This window comes from Diceros bicornis, chromosome 13, assembly GCF_020826845.1.
Source record: "Diceros bicornis minor isolate mBicDic1 chromosome 13, mDicBic1.mat.cur, whole genome shotgun sequence".
Classification (NCBI taxonomy): domain Eukaryota; kingdom Metazoa; phylum Chordata; class Mammalia; order Perissodactyla; family Rhinocerotidae; genus Diceros; species Diceros bicornis.
The window spans coordinates 53,667,824-53,682,455 of record NC_080752.1 but is presented as its reverse complement, the minus strand read 5'-3'; the positions used below and the strand labels follow the sequence as shown (position 1 = coordinate 53,682,455).

The following is a 14,632-nucleotide window of genomic DNA, read 5'->3' as shown; positions in this document are numbered from 1 at the left end:
TTTTAAATATTTACGTTTAACAAAAACACTGTCATGCACACACATACACATACACACTTTAACTTCATTCAGACATAACAACAAAAGGTTATATTTGAGTGCTTCATGTATGCGAAGCCCAGGGCAAATGGCCTCCCTGGCCCTCATTGTAATCAGCTCTATGTTTAGCCCTTCTAAATTTCTTTCTAGATTAGAGACAGGAAATATCTAGACTATACATGCATTCTAGAGAAAGAGGAGAGAGAGGAGGAAACAAAAAGGAAAAGGAAGAAAGTTTCCTGTCTATAAAATGGAGATAATAATTCATGGGGTTGTAATGAGAAGCAGAAGCAATAACCTATGCTTTGGTTATTTGTAAAGTGATTCTTTGTAAAAAGTGCACACATGAATAAGTCACAATCTCTACCTCTAAGGAACTTCTAATCTTTTAAGGAATCTAAACATATGCACTTATAACTCTAGTGGGAGGCAGTTTAAGAGCAGTGTCTGTCACTTTTATTTATTCATTCATTTGTTTAGACACCGAAAAAAATTATTGAGTTCTTCCTCTGTGCTAGGCACCATGCTACTTTGTACCATATACAGCTAGGGGCACAGCAGTGGACAAGTCAGACCCTGTCACTGTAAATCCTCGTGGAGCTTACAGTCTGTTGTGGAAACAGGCATTGCCATCTGGGGTGGTCATCAGAAGATGTGCTGACTACTGGCTTCTGGCTTTTTCCTCCTCACTGATCTTGCCTAGTACCTCATCCATGCTGGGCTCTCATCGAACACATGTCCAGTGACTGCCTTGAACTCAGAGTAGTCATTTCGTAGGCTGAGATGGATGGGTGGAACATTGCAGAGCAAACATGAGTAAACAGTAGTGAAGATAGGAATCTGTGACTGGCTAAGGTGAAAGGGTGAGAGGTTCCTGTAGGAGAAGAATAAGAGATAAGGCTGGAAAAAAAAATAAAGGTTGAGCAAGTTGTGCCCAGAGAGAGAGGTAAAACCCTAATGTAAAAGCAAGGAGGAGCTGGTCAGATTGCCTTTTAGAAATACAACTCTAGCTGCAGTGTAGAGCATCGGCTTGAGTGGGCAAAAAAGAGGCAAGGAGACCTGTTAGAAGACAGACACAAAGATGTAGCAAGGGTCTGAATCAGGACTGTGGTATGAGGATGCAGCAGAGGGGACAATGCAGAAGACACCATTCTTATAAAGGAGATAGTGAGGGTTCTGATGACAAGGAGGAAGACAAATAGGAAAGGAATGACTTGAATATGAATCTTCAGACTAGATCTAGTTCTCGGGGGATACACTCTCATTGAATACTACTTTTCCTTCCTGGTAGCTATCACAATCCTAATTAAATAATTATTTGTGCAATTATCTTTTTTTTTTTTTTGGCGAAGAAGATCAGCCCTGAGCTAACATTTGTTGCCAATCCTCCTCTTTTTTGCTAGGGAAGATTGGCCCTGGGCTAACATCCATGCCCATCTTCCTCTACTTTATGTGGGACGCTTCCACAGCATGGCTTGACAAGCGGTTTGACGGTGCGTGCCCAGAATCCGAACCTGCGAACTGTGGGCCGCCAAAGTGGAGTGCGTGCATTTAACCGCTGTGCTACCGGGCCAGCCCCTGTGCAATTATCTTTTAATGTCTTCTTTCTCTGTGAGTACCCTGAGGTTAGAGTCCTTGCCTCTCTGACACAAAATTGATGCTCAATAGATATTTTTGGAAAAATTTGGCTAAATGAAAAGAATGAGAGGGGCCACGATGGCTCTGAGACTTGGAGCTCGGGTGAATGGAAGATGGGAGGAAGACTGGATCAGGGCTTTGGGGTTTTGAGCCTCAGACTTCAAAATTCAGCCTTGAAAGAGAAAGGGAGAAAGGAATGCAATTAATCATTTTGCAAGCAAGAATCGCCAACAGAGAGTTGATTCTCACAGTGCCCCTCTACATGTATTTTGCCACTTTCTTATTTTGCGTGGATTTCAGCACATTCTAAACCTGCAGAATCGCTTTGTCTATGAGGGTGCCACCCAAGATTCTTCCTTATCTCTCAGAGTTTCAGACACAGAAGTCTGGTGTTTCATCTGGAGCGTTTCCCAGCCTGGCTCAGAGGATTGCCTGCATCTGTGCAGCCTGGCTCGGGGCCTGTCTGCATTTGGGCAGATCCTGTATTCCCCTGCCAGAAGGGGCCAATGACAGACAACAATCTATGTGAGCCCATCTTTCTTCGCCTCCTACAATAGGCCCCAGGCTATGAGTTAAGGTCTCAAGTCCAAAAATTACAAGTTGGCAAAAGAAATATTGGCAATATAATGTAGTGCTTAAGATCTGGCTTTGGTGTCACTCTGACCTGAACCTGAATCCCAACTCTGCCACTTACTAACCGTGTGATCTTGGTCAAGTCAGTTAACCTCAGAGAAGGATATTAATACTCATCTTGAATGGTTGATATGAAGATTAGCAGAGAAAATTTATAAAACACTTGGCTCACAGTAAATACTCGATTAATAGTAACAGTTATTCTTCAATACGGGGCAGTCTATTGTCTGTGTCCCTGGTGAAAACCACCAGAAAGCAAAATAAGGTCTGTAGTGTCAACACACTGGATGGTGCCACCAGAACCATTGCCACTACTGCCCCATCACTAGAAAGTTTCCCCACAGTGTCTGCTTCTTTATGTTGCTACCTTTTGATTCAAAGTCCGGGCCTGTGCCCTTGAATGCAAGTACGACTAGATAAATCAGTTAGGAATATATATGCTTTTGGCTCCAGGTAACAGAAAACTTGCCTGTGGTGACATAAAAAATTAGTGTATTTTTCTTACATACAAGAAGAATGGAGGTAGGCAGTTTTACTGACTCAGTAATGTCAGAGCTGATATCTCTGTGATTCAGCTTGACTTGCCCTTAGAGTTGTGGGGTGGCTGTTGTAAGCCCAAGCCATCACATCGTGTTTAAGGAAAGAGGAAAGAGGCAGGGGAAGGTGCAGCATCTGAAAGTGGAAAGCTGGAGTGACGTCAGCATCATGGCAGAGTGAGTTGTTGTTCACTTTGTCTCTCCCCTCTAAGTTACAACTAAATGGTCATTCATTAACCAATAGAGGATTCCCTACACAGCACAACAGGATGCCTGTGAAAGTGGAAAGCTCAAGTTTTCTAAGGAACTCCACAAAGCACACTCTGCTTTCTGTCTCATAGCCAGAACCAGGAGTCAACAAATATTTCAGCTTCCTTGTCCCTCAGAGGGACACTTCCAAGGTGCACATTTCACAGTCTTTCTGAGATTCCCCAGAGGGACCAAGCCCCAGTTGCCCACAGCAGTAACCCCTCACTAATAAACCCTCTGTTGGCTTTTCTGCCTTCCTCAACTCACTTGTCTCAGGGAACCCAAACCAAAGAGAATGGGGTTGGCTGTGTCTACGACGCTAGGAAAGTAACAGTGAGCATTGTCACTTCGATGGTATAAAGTGCACTCTTTCTTTGTTTGGGATATTGCCCAAATATATGAAGGGGTTGCAGATGCTGAGTGTTCAATAAGAATGATAGATGTCCATGATAATAAACCCCTGGAAATGGCCAACATCAACGTATACCCTTCTTTCTATACTTACACTTCAAAAAATGACAAAACTCCGAATTAAAACAACTCTCTTTTTTATAACCTAAATTGTCATCACTACACTCACCCACCCACCCCAGAAAAGGAATCGACCAAAGTCTCATCAGTTACTTCCTCCAGCTCCAGGTCCAGCATCTCTGACTGATGTTCATTCTTCCTCCAGTTCCATAATGATTCTGCCCCAATGTTCTTCAGCCTATGAACTGAACTTTTAAAGGCAACCACCACCACATACCACACCCTATGTATATTGGTAGGGGGTGAGGGAAAGGAAAGGAGAAGAAAATTAGATGCAATATGTAATTATTGAACTGTAATGGCAAAAAAAACCTTTCTGTAACTGATCACAAGGCCTTAGTTGATAGTTTTGACTTCACATATCCACTTCAACTCCATAGTCTCTTTGTCTTGAACCAGCACCTTAGTTCATCAGAGTCATGGTGATGGAAAAGAGAAAGAGGGCATGAAGGAGGCATGCTACTCTCTTAAAGGCCCTGATCCAGAAGTGGCATATATCACTCCCACTTGTACTGCATTAACTAGAACTTAATTACATAGTTGAGGCTATAAATGAATTTTCTGTAGGTGACCCAAACCTTTCTTGAGGGATTGCAGACCTTGGTGGTCCTGCCTGTATAACCCTATAATTTTCTGCACCAAACATGGCAGAACTAGGAGGTACCCCATGTAACCTCTGAATTATATCATAATTTTCCCTCCCTCTATTGCATTGTGACAATTCTCTTTTGCCTTGATAATAGGCTCATTCACCCTAGCCAGCCATCATAATCAGAGGCATGCAGGTAAAGTTTAACAATAGGCCCTCCAGGGGTAAAATTCGTAATTTGTAGCATTTGCCAGTTTCCATAGTGCAAATATCCCCACCATGGCCGATTTTAAGCTACCAATGTTATGTCACTGAATGTAGAGTTGAGAAAAATGCACCTGTGGTATGCCCTCCAAATAATGGCCCTCCAAAGGTGTCCACATCCTAATCTCTGGAACCTGTGAATATGCTGTGTTAGATGGCAAAAGGGATTTTGTAGATGCGATTAAATTAAGGATCTTGAGATGGGGAGATTATCCTGGATTATCCAGATAGGCCCAATACAGTCACACGGAGCCTTATAAGGGAAAGAAGGAAGCAGGAGAGTCCGAGTCAGAAAAAGAGATGTGAAATGAAAGCAGAAGTCTTAGTTATGTGACCAAGGAATGCGAGTAGCCTCTAGAAGCTGGAAAAGGTAGGGAACAGATTTTCTCCTAGAACCTCCAAAAGGAACACAGCTGTGCTGACACCTTGATTTTAGCCCTAAAAGACTCATTTCAGATTTCTGATCTGCAGAACTGTAAGATAATAAATTTGTGTTGTTTTAAGCACTAAATTTGTTATAGCAATAATAGGAAACTGATATATGCACACAATCAACTCCTGTAAGCCTGTATGAGCTGGTTCTAGCACACCACTGAATTAATCTATCTTTTTTTTTTTTTCTGTTCACCTACTAGCATGACAAGCCCAAATTGGAAAATGGCAGCTTTAGTTTTCAATCCAATGGAAAATTTTTTTTTTTTTTGGTGAGGAAGATTGGCTCTGAGCTAAATTCTGTTGCCAATCTTCCTCTTTTTGCTTGAGGAAGATTGTCGCTGAGCTAACATCTGTGCCAGTCTTCCTCTATTTTGTATGTGGGATGCCGCCACAGCATGGCTTGATGAGCAGTATGTAGGTCCGCCGCTGGGATCTGAACCTGTGAACCCCGGGCCGACAAAGGAGAGCACATAAACTTAACCACTATGCCATTGGGCCCGCCCCCCAATGGAACTCTTTTCATGTCCTCTGGTGGAAGCATTCCTCCCTTGGGTAATATAATTTGTGAATAGCCATGCTCAGAATCACAGAGACGTGAAGATAAGCATTTAAAAGTAGTTAATTAGGTATAATAGAATTGCCACTCCATGTTTACCCTTTTCTTCTGGGATCCATCTATTTTGACTATGAATGAAACACTACCACACATTGGTTACTGGTTCAGAACTTATGGTGCATCCTATAGGGTAGAACTCAGTCTGGTAAGGTGTTGTCTGTTACTGCTGGCCATTTATGGGCACCTTTTGTAACTGTTGGCCCACCTTTCTACTCCAGCCATTGCTGTGGCTACCAGGTGCATGCAGGTGTGACCTGACAGTCCAAAGCTTCAACTGCTTTCTCCAAGTATCTTGCTTTCTGCCCCAGGGCTTCTGTCATGGATCCTGGGATGCCTGTAGGAACTTGCACATCAATTTGACTCATATGTCAACCTGGAAGTGCTAACTTGAGAGTGCAAGGGAGTTAACCAGCAATTGGGAAACCCTTGACCAATGAGGGAGCTGGTGAATAAATACTCCTCTCCTCCTTCCCTTGGTTGGACAATTAAGAAGCACATTCTACACTACCTCAGAGTATCTCTAGGGTAATAGAGCCCACATGCCCAAAGCAGTGACCTTCTGGATCACTCATTCTTGGATTGGCTTTCCTGGTTTGCCTGTTTTACTCTTCCTAATCTCCAATTCCTATTCCTCAGGATCACTTCTGAAAATAAACTACGTGTTCGCAAGCCCTTGTCTCAGGCTCTGCTTTGGGGAGAAATTAATTCTAAAATATTTGCTAGTAGAACTGACCCTAGAAAGCAGATTCTCAGGATGGGATTCTAGAACTGAATCAGACCCCAATGAGCACCCCATTCCTGCTAGTAGGTGGAATGGTGATAACCCTTGAGAGGCAGTAGCCTCATAACTACTAAAATTCATACCAATGGTATATTGTAATAAGGTGTAGAAGGAAGGTGAAGCATTAACTTAAGAGGCAGAGGTAACATTTGAATGGCCTGGGGCAATGGTGTTACAAGGATTATGGTATTAGCTATTTTGTTAATGGCTTTTGAAGTCTTGAAAAAAAAAAGAAAGGATCAGGTTAGCTATCAACACAAATATATATGTCAACCCTGACTTGAGTGTTATACTGAATTATACTTGTTCACTTCTCCTCCTCCTTCATCAGTCACTTCTTTCCGTCCCTTTCCCTGACTTCTCTGCTGCATGTGACAGTTCCTGAAAGTTCAGTCTTAAGTTCTTTATTCCTTGCTCTTTGCAATGATGAATTAAGTTTGTCTCATTTCTTTAGTTATTACCTTCATTCCAATGTCTTTCTGGTGTGTCTGCCATCCTCTTATGTAGCTTTAGGTTCTTGAACATCTTGCTTCAAATGTGCTAAATGACATTGGACAGTGTGTCAACAAATCGCCACAAGATGGCAGCCTTGCTAATTTTGGCCACGCTGATGTTGGCTGGCCAAGCTGGAGAGGGTAAGAGCAACTTCTAATAAGACTTTAATCTTATTTATTGAACATTTGTTGAGAGGCTGCTCAATATCGGATCTTTTAATATATTAGTATTTTTAAAAAGTATTCCCAAACGTTAAATATAATCCCCTTTGCAGACGAGAAAACTGAGTTCAAACGGTTAAGTTGCCCAAAGTCAGGACCTAGATTTGAAACCAGTTTTCTGACTCCAAACCCAATTCTCTTTCCATTACATAAGTGAATCTCAAGCTGCAACAGTATCATTTGACGGTTTTTGTTTTTGTTTTTGTTTAATTACAAGTAACAGAAAACCAACTTGAGCTAACTTAACAGCAACACAGCAAAGCATTTGGGAGTGTCTCGTGGAAACTTAAACAGAAACAATGACTTGGTTTTAAAAGACAGAATAGAACTAGGAACTGGAGAGCCTTCCAGATTTGGAGGAGGAGGAACAGAAAAATGGGGGAAGGGAAGAGAAAGGGAAAGCTGGGGAGACCCAAGAGATTAAGCTCTGTCCCATCCCCCATTCAACTAGAGTAACCCCATTTTAATACATTTTACATATTGGGGCCCCGTGCCAGGTTCTATTTGAAAAATAAGGATTAGATGTATTAGACAATACTTTTAAACCACTGGTGTAATATATGAAGCCATTCCCATATTGTTGGACATTTAGGGGCTGTTGGATTTTTTTCTAATTTCTCACTCTAATAAGTAAAATTGTGATGAATATTCTTTCATATTGTACTAGACAGTGCATGAAGTCATCAAGTACTTACATTTTTCCCTGGCCCTTACAACTTCCCTTAAAGGAGGAAAGGGAGTAGACGGTGGTAGCCTTAGGCGATTCCAGCCTATGCCTAAAGGCCAGTGCTACCTGGGACTTCCCTGATTGTCAGCCAGTCCAGAAATACTTAATGAGCATCTAACTACATGCCAGGCACTACTAGGCACTGTGAATACAATGGTGAATAAAATAGACACAGTCTGTCATCATGGAGCTAACAGTCTTGTGGGGAAGACAGACACGAAACAGATATTCCACTAAATAATTACAAGAATCACAAACAAAGTGATGCCAAACAGAAGTTCAGAAGGTTAAGGAAACACACAACAGAGTGAGCTGACTTAATCTAGGGTGATTAGGGCCTGAGGAAATGTTATTTACTCTGAGACTTGAAGGATGAGTAAGAGTTAGCCAGACAAAGAGAATGGAGAAGAACTGTTTGAGCAGAGAAGAAGTGTGAAGGCCCAAGGGTGAGAGAATCTGGGCAGGTTCAAGGGATTGAGAAAAGATCAGTGTGACTGGCCACAGAAAATAAAGGCAAGTGATACGGGATTGAAGAGAAAGAGACAGCAGGGTCCAGATGACGCAAAGTCTTATAAGCTATATCAAGGATTTTGTAATACATTCCAAGGGTATAGAGATCATTGAAAGACTTTAAACTGAGGAAGTGCGCGGTCCTATTTGTGTTTGAACAAGAACGTGCTGGCCATACCATGGTGGGCCAAAGTGGATGCAAGGCAGCCAGCAAAATAAAGATGGGGGGTGATGCAGAAGTCCAGACAAGGGATAATGATGGCTCGGACTACAGAGGCAGCAGTAGATGAAAAGAAATGGGCAGGTTTGAAAGTGAGTGATCTAAGAGGTGGAAATTACAGGAGCTAGTGATTGATTGTCTATGGGGGTGTGTGTAAGAGAGGGTGAGTAGCCCAGTAGAGTTAGTTTTCTGGCTTGAGCAGTCAGGTAGATGGTTTTTCATTATGGAGACTGGGAACATCGGAGGAAGAGTAAGTTTGATGGGGAAAGGTGATGAGTTCTGTTTTGGACATGTTCAGTTTGAGGTGTCTATGGGATTTCCTGAATATGCAAGTAGACATAAGAACTGGAGCTTAGAAGACAAGTCTGGCCAGAAGGTGTGGATTTAGGAATCCTAGGATTGAAGGAGAATAGAGTGAGACAAAAAGGGGTCAGCCAGAGCTACTGAGGAGCTACATTAATATTGAGTTAGAAGAGAAGCCAGGGATGATCATGTGATGGGTTGTAATTAGTATTTTGGTGGTGAACATGATGTAATCTATGCAGAAATAGAAGTACAATGATGTACACCTGAAATTTTTACAATGTTATAAACCAATGTTACTGCAATAAACAAAAAATTAAACAAAAAAAAAAAAGAAGAGAAGCCAGGGGGCCGGCCCCGTGGCATAGCGGTTAAGTGCTCGCATACTGCTGCTGGCGGCCTGGGTTCGGATCCTGGGCATGCACCGCTTGTCAGGCCATGCTGTGATGGCGTCCCATATAAAGTAGAGGAAGATAGGCACAGATGTTAGCCCAGGGCCAGTCTTCCTCAGCAAAAAGAGAAGGATTGGCATAGATGTTAGCTCAGAGCTGATCTTCCTCACAAAAAAAAAAGAAAGAGAAGCCAGAAAAGGAGATTCAGAAGGTACAACCAGAGAGGTAGCAGAAAAATCAGAAAAATACAAGGTTCAAGAAAGCCAAAAGAAGAAAATGTTTCGAAAAGGCAGTAGATACCTGCATTAAATGCAATAGAGTGATCAAATAAAAAGGTGGAAAAGTGTCCATTGGATTTAGAAATGTGGTGGCCATTGGTGATATTGTCAACAGCAATTTTGCAAAGTGGTAGTAGGCAGAGACTAGATAGGAGTGGGATGAGAACTGAGAGGTGAGAAAATGGAGACAGCAGTGTAGGTCATGTTTGAAAATTCTGCTCTGAAAGGAGACAGACAAAAATGGTTGGAGGGGGACATTCATTCATCCAGTTCTTCCAGCTAAAGATTGTGGAGTCATATTCAACTCTTTCTTTCATGTCCTACTTCCAATATATCAACAAAGCCTGTTGGCTCTAATTTCAAAATATATTCTGAATCTTACCACTTATCACTTTCTCTACTGCTGGCTGCTCCAAACCACCATCATCTCTTGCCTGGACTATCTTAAGAGCCTCTTAATTTATCTCTTAGCTGGTTTCTCCCTCACACCCCTTCCCTACATAGCAGATCTGTGAACTAAAAAGGCAAGTTATCTCTCCCCTACACTCATCATACATACAATGGTGGGAAAGGCATAGGATAACCTCTATAGTCATTCCCCTTCAAAAAGAGGGAAAGCGGGAGACATACAACAGAGCCAATTCTGAAATCCAAAGAGCATATGTTGATTAGAGCTTAGTCCAATTGCCTGAGAGTAGTTCTTGTTCACTGTGTTTTTTGGCTCCAGTGTCTGGGTTCTTGGTTCTGTCTTCTGAATCATCCTTTTTTTTTTCCACAAGAAAATTGAGTTCAAAACTGAGTAGCTTTCTCAGCCTGCTTCCTGCCTGTAAAAGGGAGGGGATCTAAGGGCCTCTTTTCATTTGGTACTATGTCCCTGTTAGTCTGCACTGATAATGCTTCTGCCAGAGCAATTCCCTTGAAACCCTTGTGGAGTTTTTATGCATCAATTCATAATCCACTCCATTTAACAAAAGCCACTCCCACAACTCTTTTTGAGATAAGCTCTTCTCTACCTTGGGATCCCTGAGATACTGCTGTGAAATGACATCCTTAAGATCTTTGGAGAGCCTTTTTTCTATCTGACAGTTTTTATGAGGCACCTCCGTAGATCTTTTTGAAGTCTTAACCCTTAACTTCATTTTGCAATAATGTTTTCTTGACAGTGTCTTGGATTTTATTTTTGCCAAGAGCCATTTCTTAATTTTAGAATCATTTACCATTTGGAGAAGATGACAATGAAAACCAGTATTTATATTCAAGTCCAGTAAGTCCTGGTCCTAGATAGATGTATAGGATTTATTGAGATATTCAACAAATTCACATAGCATACAATTCACCCATTTAAAACATACAATTCAATGCATTTTAGTATATTCACAGACTTATACAACCATCACTACAATCAATTTTAGAACGTTTTCATCATCCCAAAAAGTAACCTGTACCAATTAGTAGTCACTGCTCATTTTCCCCCAACCCTCACTGCCCAGCCGTAGGCAACCACTAATCTACTTTCTGTCACTATAAATTTGCCTATTTGGGAATTTCATATAAATAGAATAATACAATATGTGGTCTTCTTTATATTTAAGTTTATTTATTTATTTATTTATTTTTGGCAGAGGAAGATTCACCCTAAGCTAACATCTGTTGCCAACCTTCCTTCTTTTTCTCACAAAGCCCCAGTACATAGTTGTGTATAGTTGTAAGTTCTTCTGGTTCTTCTGTGTGAACCACCACCACGGCATGGCTACTGACAGACTAGGTGTGGAGTTCCATGCCCAGGAACCGAATCTGGGCTGCTGAAGCAGAACGTGCTGAACTTTAACCACTAGGCCATCAGGGCTGGCTCTTAAGTTTGTTTTTTAGTTTCTCTCTTTCCTCTCACATTTTATCATAGGCAGCATGTAGAAGGCAGGTAGCACTCTCAGTATTCTGCCTAGAAATCTCTCTGGCTGGATCATTGAGCTCATTGGGGACATTTCTAATTTTCTGTATTACTTCACATGAAAACAGTGTTGCCAAACTTTCTGGGAAAGGATCCCCTTTCCTCCAGCTTTCAATGACATTTTCCTCACTTTCCTTTGTGATCCCACCAACAACCTCCTCCAGGCCCCTGAGATTTCAGCTAACACTCTCACTGAGGCCCTTTTTCCTCAAGACCCTTCCAGCCTCTCTGCCATGCAGTTCCAAAGCCAATGCCACATGTTTTAGGCTTTTGTTATGGCAGCAACCATACCAAACTCTTTCATTGTCTATTGCTGCGTAATGAATCACCCCAAAACTTAGAAGCTGTATAAATTTGAGTCCTCTCACAAGTGAATGCCAAGGATAGAATTGGAAGTTCAAGGGGGAAATGCAGATAAAGATGAGAGGAAAGATAAAGATGAGAGGAGGCAGAAGTAGACAGGGAGAATCTTCAGATCATAATGCAAGACTGACACCTGTGAAAGGAGGATTGGGTAAGAAGAGCCTCAGAATGCAGTGCAGTTCTGAGAAAGCCTTGGCCAGGTTGATTTGCTGTTAGACGAATCCCACATAAGGCAGAAATGACCCAGTTCTACTATGGCCACTGAGTGGACTTAATCCAGGGAGAGTGTGCCCTGACATGGATGCTGTGGAAAATCCCAATGGTATGGCAGTTGGAAGATGTTAGCTACCTACACTCCTCACAGCAGTTCTCTTTTTTTTTTTTTTTTTTTTTTTTTATTGATGTTTTAATGGTTTCTAACATTGTGAAATTTTGGGTTGTACATTTTTGTTTGTCCATCACCCCATATATGACTCCCTTCACCCCTTGTGCCCACCCCCCACCCCCACTTCCCGGGTAACCACAGTCCAGTTTTCTCTGTCCATGTGTTGGTTTATATTCCACATATGAGTGAGATCATACAGTGTTTGTCTTTCTCTTTCTGGCTTATTTCACTTAACATAATACGCTCCAGGCCCATCCATGTTGTTGCAAATGGGACGATTTTGTCTTTTTTTATGGCTGAGTAGTATTCCATTGTATATATATACCACATTTTCTTAATCCAATCGTCAGTCGAGGGACACTTAGGTTGCTTCCACTTCTTGGCTATGGTGAATAATGCTGCAATGAACATAGGGGTGCATAAGCCTCTTTGGATTGTTGATTTCAGGTGCGTTGGATAGATTCCCAGTAGTGGGATGGCTGGATCATAGGGCATCTCTATTTTTAATTCTTTGAGGAATCTCCATACCATTTTCCATAGAGGCTGCACCAATTTGCATTCCCACCAGCTGTGTATGAGGGTTCCTGTTTCTCCACATCCTCTCCAACATTTGTTGTTTTTTGTCTTGGTGATTATAGCCATTCTAACGGGCGTGAGGTGGTATCTTAGTGTTGTTTTGATTTGCATTTCCCTGATGATTAGTGATGTTGAGCATCTTTTCATGTGCCTATTGGCCATTTGTATATCTTCCTTGGAGAAGTGTCTGTTCATTTCCTCTGCCCATTTTTTGATCGGGTTGTTTGTTTTTTTGTTGTTCAATTGTGTGAGTTCTTTATATATTATGGAGATCAACCCCTTGTCAGATGTATGTTTTGCAAATATTCTCTCCCAGCTGGTTGGTTGTTTGTTCATCTTGATTCTGGTTTCATTTGTCTTATAAAAGCTCTTTAGTCTGATAAAGTCCCACTTGTTTATTTTTTCTTTAGTTTCCCTAGTCTGGGTAGGCATGTCATCCGAAAAGATTCCTTTAAAACCAATGTCAAATAGTGTGTTGCCTATATTTTCTTCTATGAGTTTTATAGTTTCAGGTCTCACCTTCAGGTCTTTGATCCATTTTGAGTTAATTTTTGTGAATGACGATAGCACATGGTCCACTTTCATTCTTTTGCATGTGGCTGTCCAGTTTTCCCAACACCATTTATTGAAGAGACTTTCCTTTCTCCATTGCATGTTCTTAGCACCTTTGTCGAAAATTAGCTGTCCGTATATGTGTGGTTTTATTTCTGGGCTTTCAATTCTGTTCCATTGATCTGTGTGTCTGTTTTTGTACCAGTACCATGCTGTTTTGATTACTATTGCTTTGTAGTATGTTTTGAAGTCAGGAATTGTGATGCCTCCTGCTTTGTTCTTTTTCTTTAGGATTTCTTTAGTTATTCGGGGTCTTTTGTTGCCCCATATAAATTTTAGTATTCTTTTTTCTATTTCTGTGAAGAATGTCATTGGGATTCTGATTGGGATTGCATTGAATCTGTAGATTGCTTTAGGTAATATAGACATTTTAACTATGTTTATTCTTCCAATCCACGTGCATGGGATATCTTTCCATTTCTTTATGTCATCGTGGATTTCCCTCAATAATGTCTTGTAGTTCTCATTGTATAGGTCCTTCACCTCCTTGGTAAGATTTATTCCCAGGTATTTTATTCTTTTTGATGCAATTGTAAATGGTATTATCTTTTTGAGCTCTCTTTCTGTTAGTTCATTATTAGCATATAGAAATGCAACTGATTTTTGTAGATTGATTTTGTACCCTGCAACTTTGCTGTAGTTGTTGATTGTTTCTAACAGTTTTCCAACAGATTCTTTAGGGTTTTCTATATATACAATCATGTCATCTGCAAATAGTGAGAGTTTCACTTCTTCGTTACCTATTTGGATTCCTTTTATTCCTTTTTCTTGCCTAATTGCTCTGGCCAAAACCTCCAGTACTATGTTGAACAGGAGTGGTGAGAGTGGGCAGCCCTGCCTCGTTCCTGTTCTCAGAGGAATGGCTTTCAGTCTTTCCCCGTTGAGTATGATGTTAGCTGTGGGTTTGTCATATATGGCCTTTATTATGTTGAGGTACTTTCCTTCTATTCCCATTTTATTGAGAGTTTTTATCATAAATGGATGTTGTATCTTGTCAAATGCCTTCTCTGCGTCTATTGAGACGATCATGTGGTTTTTATTCTTTGTTTTGTTGATGTGATGTATCACGTTGATTGATTTGCGGATGTTGAACCATCCCTGCGTCTCTGGTATAAATCCCACTTGATCATGGTGTATGATCTTTTTAATATATTGTTGTATTCGGTTTGCCAATATTTTGTTGAGGATTTTTGCATCAATGTTCATCAGCGATATTGGCCTGTAATTTTCTTTCTTTGTATTGTCTTTGTCTGGTTTTGGTATCAGGGTGATGTTGGCCTCATAGAATGAT

At 41.1% G+C, this 14,632-nt stretch overlaps 1 protein-coding gene across 1 annotated transcript in view; it reads right to left on the bottom strand.

The window, feature by feature from the left end:
• Window positions 1-6,515: 6,515 nt before the first annotated feature.
• Window positions 6,516-14,632, bottom strand: part of LOC131413192 (polyadenylate-binding protein 4-like) — a 264,794-nt gene continuing 256,677 nt past the window's right edge. The window contains exon 4 of the mRNA XM_058553783.1: window positions 6,516-6,529. The gene's annotated coding sequence lies outside the window, so the exon portion shown is untranslated. The remainder of the gene's footprint in view (window positions 6,530-14,632) is intronic.